General features: G+C 36.6%; 1 pseudogene; it reads right to left on the bottom strand.

Annotated features, from left to right (window-relative positions):
• LOC119237963 (olfactory receptor 4F3/4F16/4F29-like) lies at positions 1-1,984 on the bottom strand (annotated as a pseudogene).
• Positions 1,985-8,784: the final 6,800 nt, after the last annotated feature.

Below are 8,784 nucleotides of genomic sequence, written 5' to 3'. Positions count from 1 at the left end.
TCAATAAATAATAAATTGTTGGCACACTTTCCTCATTGACACCCTCATGTCTTTGTTTCTCAATGTATAGACAACTCAGTTTTAAAACGTAGTGAGCACGACATCAAAAGAGCAAGGAACTTGTCGAGGTGTGATGAGGGATGAGGTCAGGTATAAACAAAGATGCAAAGACCAAAGAACAAAATCACCATCGTGACATGAGTAGACGGAGAAGAGAAGGCCTTGGACAAGCCCCCTCAAGAGCTTTTTGAACAGTAATAAGGATAAAAATGTAAGAGGCAATCAATGTGAAGAATGATCCCAGAGACATAAACCCACTGTCGGCTGTGACCATGAACTCTAGTCCATAAGTGTCTGTGCAAGCTAGTTTGATGAATTGAGGTAGGTCATGGTAAAAGCTGTGCAGCATTGGGCCCACAGAAGGGTAACTTAACCACAAAAGCCAACTGAGCAATAGAATAGATAAGGCCAATCACCATGCAATCCACTACAATGAAAATGCACATTGTGAATTTATGATGGTCAGATAGTGGAGGGGCTTACATATGGCCACATATCTGACAAAGGCCATGGTGATGAGCAGCTCCATCTCCATACTACCAATAAGGTGGAAGAAGAATATTTCAATAATGAAGCCACTAAAGGAGATGAATTTATGTTTTCTGAAAAGGTCATAAATCATCTTGGCAGAAACAACAGAGCAGGCTCCCGGGTCAAAGAGAGGTTGACCAACAGAAAGTACATAGGGGAGTGTAAGTGAGGGTCAAAAGTCACAGTGAGCACAATGAGGGAGTTTCCCATCATGCTTGCCACATAAAAGAATGGAAGAGATCACCAACAGGAGAAGCTGATCTCCCAGGATTGGTGAGTCCCAGCAGTACACTCTGACACTGAAGTGATTCTCTCCATCTGCTGATTTATCAGCTGGTATGTTTCCAGAAAAAAAGAAAATAAAAAATAAATATGTTAACAATGTTCTCTATTATAGTGATAATTCAACTACATTCACACTATGTATACTGTAGACCACTCAGTTACTCTTTCCATCACTACTAGACAGTAATTATTTTACTATTACCTAAAGCAACGGAATCATATCCGCATCAATATCCCCTTGACCTCTATGATTATTCATCTATAACAGAGAATGAAGCAACTATGACAGCATTGTAGACTCTGAGTCATACACAGTGTTATAAACCAATGTTACCTGAGTTAAAAAATCAAAAAGGAAAGTATAGTCGGTGTGCAGACAAGGATTGGGATGGAAGTATAATAGTGCAACTCCAGAAAAACAAGAGATAGGAATGGTATGTCCAAGAACCGATTCTATTTGAAATTCTTCATAGAACAATTCTCTAGTCATTCAGTTTCTCTTTTTAACTTTACCTAATCTCAGGCACATAGTTATGTCTCTTGTAGTCATTCTTCCACCTTTAAATATAATCACATTTGCAACTACACAAAGTCCAGAATACAGGTGAGAATAAGAGCACCTGATAAAGAGTTCAGAAGTAGCTCAAAGAAATGAGAGGACCAAGGCCAGGATATAATAGACATTTTATCTATTTACATGGATCCGCCAAAGTATAAGTAGGAGTAACTAATAAGATGCTTAGCAACCAGGATATGGTCAATATATTCAAAGCAGGGAACAGGGAATTGTTAAGGGAAGTCAAGGTAATTAAGGAACCTAATTCAATTCATCTGTCCAGATTATCCAATCTCTGAGGTTTGTGAACCTTGTTTGTAACTATTGTAGTCCTAAGTTTCTAGTTTGCTGCTGATAAAAAAATATAGATATACACTAAAGTCATAGTTGTCAGAGAACCATTGACATGCTACTGTCCCTTCAACTCCATTAACAACTTGTACTCCTTTTCTCTTCTCTCTACTTCAAACCTCCGAGTATTTGGGTTCCAATGCCAAACCTGAGTGTTCCCTGATCTAAATTCTGGATAGCTACATGACTCTTTCTAGTCATCACCCACTTCTGCAGGGAATACACTGCTACTACAAAAAAGATATATTTCCATTTCTGAGGGTACAAATACTTCCTTGTCTCAAGCCCTCAACTCTCATAGTACTAAAATAGCCTCTAAAAAGGGAGTATGTAAAAAAGAGGAGGTTGGAGCATAAACAGTAAGGGCTTGTAAAGTAAAGGAATACGAATGCACGAAAAGCCTTATTTAGACTTGGAACTAAAAGGAAAGGACAGAAAAGAGCAATTGTTCCAACATCCAGAGTAGTAGGAAATGCCAGTTACTACCTTCCAGGCATCATGATATAATTAATAGTTATATGCCATGCTATACTTGAAGTCAAGGAAGAAAATATACTTTTACACCATATTTTAAAAGCACTCAAAGTACTTAGCAATATTTTAGTACTTTGAAATACTTAGTGATTGAGTTTAGATCTGGAAAATTATGCATTGCCTGTATCACCCATATTACTAAGTGCTTTCATATTTGCTTTCTTTATAATTACCTGTTTTGTGGTTATATCCAATAATAAGATGATTTTCCTTTGTAAATAAGGAATGTAAGCTCCATCAAAGTTAGTAACAGACACAAAAACAGAGTTACTTATCTTAGACCAAATCAGGCCTTCTGATTCCAAATCCAGTGTTATTTTGATGAAATCATGCAGCTATGACTATTTGTTCATGATACAAAATATTATTCCAAATAGGAACTTTAAGCATGAATTCCAAAACAATGTACATCTTGAAATTTCCCAATGTTATGTATAAATTATATCTCAATAAATTTGTTTACTTGGGAGAATAATCCATCTCCACTTATAAATATTTAAGGCAAACATATCAACTTACCCAAGATTTCACAGTAAAAGCGTTAATTAAACACATATTATTCCTACAACCTAAGAGAAAAGGGGAGAGTTGGTTGCTTAGAAATATGGAAAAGAAGCAAAACTCACCAAGGTTCTTTTGCCCATATAGTCTCCTTTTAAAAAGTCCTCTTTCTGTGATAACAAGAAACAAGGGAGAAAAGAAGATGTGAGAAACAGCTGTTACTTTGATGTGCTACAGAGTGATCAAAAAGGAAAACTAAGGAAAAGGTATAGGTTATTACTGAGATCCAACTGGTGTGGAAAAAAAGCTGCTAAAATCGAACAGCAGAGAGGAAGTCGAGATTATAGGTAGATAACATAGTGATGAAGTAGAGAAAGCAAAAATTAGAAAAGACAAATAATTTCTGTAACATAGGAAAAGAGATTTGGGAAGATTAAGGGTAGGAAAACAGGCAATATGGTATATGTAGAAAATTTTTAGGGTGCCAGAAATCTATACAGAGTAAAAAGGTAGTTTCCAGAAACTGTGGGTAACATGAACTTGGATAAAACTATTTTTTGTCAGTCCACTCAGGAATACCCAGGAACTAAACAATGAGATTTTTATACTTGCACATTTCTTCTGTTCACAGCATCTTTCCACCTACTAACCCTTAGGACAAGGGTTATATAGAAGATTTTGAGAGAGGAGACTGATTATTTGTACTAGAAACTGAACTAAGTGCTGCATTAGAGTTCTGGCATTCTCAGAATGAGATCATCTGGTCAAAGGAATGGGAAGAGTCTCAGAAGAGTCTCAGGGAGATAGAAACTAGCTGCATGTTTTCTTTAAAAAATAAAGATTAATCATTTTTTTTAATTAATTTTTTTATTTATTTATACAAGAGCTGGGGTACAGGCCAGAGTGCGGGAGGATGAGAGGATTCACCAGAGACAGAGTTGGGAGCAGAACAAGCAAATGGACCAAAAGCACCACTAAGGGGAGCAGCAGGGTGACAGGAGAGGACTGCCACCCATATGGGAATCTCCCTGGCCAGCCGGGAATCGAACCCACACTGGAGAGGCTGTGGATGGCTTCACAGCGCTGTGCTCAACCCACTGCGCCAATAGGGAGGCCACATCATTTTATTGTTTACACACTTATTTTATGATATGACTGCTGGAATCGTTAATGACGGGAGAAATAATGTTTTCTAATTTTAAATTTAAAAAGTCCAAAAATTCCTGAAGAACACTTGTAGAACAGAAATAGGAACACAGCTGAGTCTTTCTTTATGTATCAAGGTACAAAAAATAATTAAAGGTAGCAAATATGAGTGAATATAAAAGACTGAGAATAAGAAGGATAAGAATACATGAACTACAAACAAAATAGAAGAGACATAGAATGGAAATAGAAATGGTGATGAAGAGATGTATGCAAAAAAACCTTTCCGCCTGGAGGAAAAAAAAAAGACACCAACCAAAAAACATACGTGCCCCAAAACAGATGATGAGTGGATTATGAAGATGTAGAGTATAAGGAATACAATCCAGCTATTAAAAAAATAGAAAAATTATTGCCATTCATGGCAACATGAATGGAATGGTGGGATTATGTTAAACATAATAAGTCAGAAGGATAAAGACAAATAATGGATGGTCCCACTTATATGTGGAATATAGACAGTCAAAATAAAGTATCAAAAAATATCGAACAATTAAAAAATAATCTAAGTATGTAGCTAACTTTGTTAATTAATAAACACAAACACATTGGATTTCCTTAAGTTCATCAAACATCTTAAAAGTGACAAAATATTAAGTATTACAATTTTTACAAAAAAATATTACATAACATTTATTTTTAAATTGCCAGAACCATGGATATAATGTTGATAACTGTATCCACAATTTAATCCTTTTTTATGAGGTTTATAAAATACTCCTATTTTACATTTACGTTCACCACCTATCACTACAACACAGTATCACCTATTCACTATAATAGTGTCACCTATCACTATAACAATGCATAAAATGCTTGCTAAGGGTCATAGAAGAGTGGGCCTGACAACAGGAATTTGCCAAAAAGACACCTGACATATTGTGGTAAACATTACCTCACAATGATGCAAAAGAATATTTTGATAGAGTCAAGTCTCTTATCATTTTGGCACAAAGTGTATCTATCACTTGGATCTATCCATGTCATTTTACATGGTTAGTTTTTGAGAGCACAATTTTGTGTGTTCCTGTTTTTCTATTTTAAAATTAATGACATATCATTATTTTATACTCTTCTTCGTTATTCACAACATAGCATGTCTCCCTGCAGGTGTGGTTCCCATAATTTTCCCACCACCAAAGAACCATAATCCAACACCATAGTCCATTAAAAACACAGATTTCCAAGTGAAAAGGAGATGGTTTCAACTCTACTTATCCCTACTAACCATGACAAGGAGACATTGTTTAACTTTCATAAGCTTCAGTACCCACATATGAAAAAGAAAGATAATAATCCCTATACATAAGATTACTTAGGGATAATGAAACAATAGAATAAGTAGCACATTTGGTAACATTTTCAGGATTCAATAATTATTAGATACTAGTTATTATTAGCATTAGCATTACATAAATCCTATGTATCAACAAGTCAAAATTACTCAACCTTTATTTTACATCACATAATCAAGGGATAGGGCATATTCCAGTCTTAAGAGATGCTCATTTGAGGGCATTGTAGTTATAAGTGGAAGTATATAGATTTATGTGAAAGCATGTACTCATGTACATATACTCTACCCTCCTAGGAAGGATGCCAACAAGACGTTGTAGAAAGCAGAGGAAAGTATTGGTTAAAGAAATGCTTGACAAGTGATAAATACTGCTCTATGGTAAGAATCACAGCTCAGTTGGGTCTCCTAGAGATAGTGAACCATTGGATTTTGGTTTATGATCCAACTTGCCACACTGTGCCTTCTGATTGGTAAACTCAGTCCATTTACAATTAGGGTGATCATTGATATATAAGTATTTGCAACTGCCATTTGGTCTTCAATTTTCTGGTTTTATTACCTGTGACAACCTTTGTGGATATTCTTTTCTGCAATTAATATATTTTTTTCCCAACATTTCTTGCAGGGGTAGTACTGAGTTGCAAACTCTTTCAGTTTCTTTTCCAGGAAGGCCTTGGTATCTCCTTGATATCTAAAAGAGTATCTAGCAATTATATTCTTGACTAGCAGTTATTATCTTTGATCATTTTTGAATACACCATTCCATTATCTACTTGATAGTAGGTTTCTTCTGCTAGGTTTGATGTAATTGATGGGAGTACCTTTATAGGTTACCTGCTTCTTTTCCCCAGTCAGCTTCAATATGTTTTCTTTGTCTTGAACTCTAGGAAGTTTCATTACTATGTGTCTGTGTGCACATCTCACTACATTTAGATAACAAGGTGTCTTAATACAGCTTCATGGCCTTACATATTTAGTTCCTTTCCCAGATTTGGAAAATTTTCCTCTATTATTTCTTTGGATTATTTTTGTTTGTTTCTTTGTTCTGTTTCTTAACAAGGAGTGTTTTGGGTTTTTTTGTATTGAACTGGTGAGTAGGCAGGGTTGTGGGGGTGGGAGGAAATGCCAGACACAGAGTAGGAACAGAACAGGTGAATTTATTGAAATGTACTGCTCAGTGGAGCACTGGGTAAGACAGGAGAGATCTGTGCCTCCCCTGGTGGTGCAGCAGTTGAGCGCTGTGCTGCGAAGCTGCCCACAGCCTCTGCAGCGTTGGTTTGATCCCCAGCAGCTGGCGAGGATCCCACATGGTGCGTAGACCTTCCTGCCGTACCCTCTACTCCTCTCAGCAGTGTATTTCATCAGTCTGCCTGTCCTGTCCCCTGCTCTGGTGAATCCTCTCACCCTCCCGGGCTTCTGACTATACCCAGTGCTTGTATAAATAAATAAATATTAAAAAAAAAAAAAGAGAGACAGGTGAGATCTGCTTCACCATATGTGGGTTAGCTCCCCTGGCCGGGTCAAACTCAGGCCTTAATGATGATAGCATGGAGTAATAACCCCTAGATGATCAGGGATGCCCTACTAGTTCTTTGAATGAGTCCGCTAATGTTTTCTCTCACTCTTCCACTTCTGTGATACCCATTATCCTTAGGTTGCCTTTACAAATGGAATCAAATCACTTTATGTCAGGTATTCACTACAAACACATACACGCATGCACACACACAAATCTCATTTCATGTATATCCCAACCCTCAAGTCATAAACATCATTATCACCAAAAACATCATTATCATTGGATTTCCTGTATAGTTTTCATCTGTAATGTGAATTTTACATGTAAATAATTTATACAATTAGCATCTCTAATAATCATAATTTCATTCTCACTTTCCTACTTCTCAAATTTCACTGGCACCACAGTAGGCTGAATAATATGAATCAAGGGGGGAATTTCTTGGTTATTTCTGAGTCGTGTTTCTGGGACTCACCCATTCATGGGAGATCCAATTTCACCTCCTGGGCTTCTCCTCTATATTCTGTGTGGCAAAAATTACTGGTATTTTCTGTGACCACTGATTCTCAAATATATTTCCTCATGTACTTCCTACTGGATAGTCTCTACTTCACTGATGTGAGAGAATGCTATTCACAAAACCCAATGATTCATGAGTTTTCTTTAGCGGTTGCACTGCTCAGATCTCATTCAGCCTGAAAATGTCATCTAAAAAAGTTACAGGAGTAACTAGCATCACACTTGATGAGAAAACTAAATGCTTTTCTCACAAGAGCAGAAACAAGTCAAGGATGTTCACTCTAAACTCTTCTATTCAGCATTGTACTGAATGACCTAGCAAGTTCAATAAGATAACACATATGAATAAAATGATTCCTTACCAGAACAGAGGTAAAATAACTTTATTTCCTGACAAAATGGTCATCTATGAATAAAATGCTATTAAATCCATTCAAAAACTAGAAAAAGCAACAAGTTTTCAAGTATATTATGTCAATAAGTGAAATCTAATTCTATTTATTAACAACAAAAATTATATTGAGGGCCTCCCTAGTGGCACAAGGGGTTAAGCACTGCACTATGAAGCAATCTGAAGCCTCTGCAGCATGAGTTCAACCACTGACCACCAGGGAGCAACCCACATGGTGAAGCAGACCTCTTCTGTCATGCCCACTGCTCCCCTTAGCAGAGTATTTTGGTTAGTCTGCCTGTTCTGTTCCTCACTCTGTCTCTGGTGAATCCTCTCACCCCCTGCATCTCTGGCCTGTACCCCAGCTCTTGCATGCATAAATAAATTAATCTTTAAAAAATTATATTGAAACAAAAAATACTATTTAAAATAGCATCAAAATAGAAATACTTAGCAATGAAGGTCAGAAAAGAAAAGAGAAACAAAGAAGAGAAAAACAAGAACTCTTCACCAATAACTACATAACATTGTTGAATTTAATTTAATGGGACTTACATAGATAGGGATGTATACTTCTTTCATGGTTCTCCTCTCAAAAGAAACAAGTACATCTATCATTTAAGAATTATGGTACCAGCATAAAAACACTTAACTCAATATTTGATGTCTTGAAATTCCTGAATTTAAAACATGAAAGATGGTGCCTCTCTGGTCGGGCAAGGGGTTAAACACAGCACTGTGAAGCATCCACAGAATCTGCAGCATGAGTTCATTCCCAGGCCTGCCAGGGAACAACCCACTGATGCAGCAGACCTCTCTTCTCTCATCCACTGTTCCCCTCAGCAGTATATTTCAGTCAGTCTGCCTTTTCTCTTCCCCACTCTGTCTCTGCTGAATCCTCTCACTCCCTGCACCTCTGGCCTGTACTCCAGTTCTTGTATGCATAAACAAATAAATCTTAAAAATATAAAATAAAAATATGAAAGATAGGAAAAGTATACACCATTATTAGTTAAAAAGTTTAATCATATCAT

Source organism: Talpa occidentalis, unplaced genomic scaffold (genome assembly GCF_014898055.3).
Source record: "Talpa occidentalis isolate TD23 unplaced genomic scaffold, MPIMG_talOcc4v2.1 talOcc4.11, whole genome shotgun sequence".
NCBI lineage: Eukaryota > Metazoa > Chordata > Mammalia > Eulipotyphla > Talpidae > Talpa > Talpa occidentalis.
The sequence above is the reverse complement of the archived record's forward strand: the minus strand, read 5'-3'. Positions and strand labels throughout refer to the sequence as shown.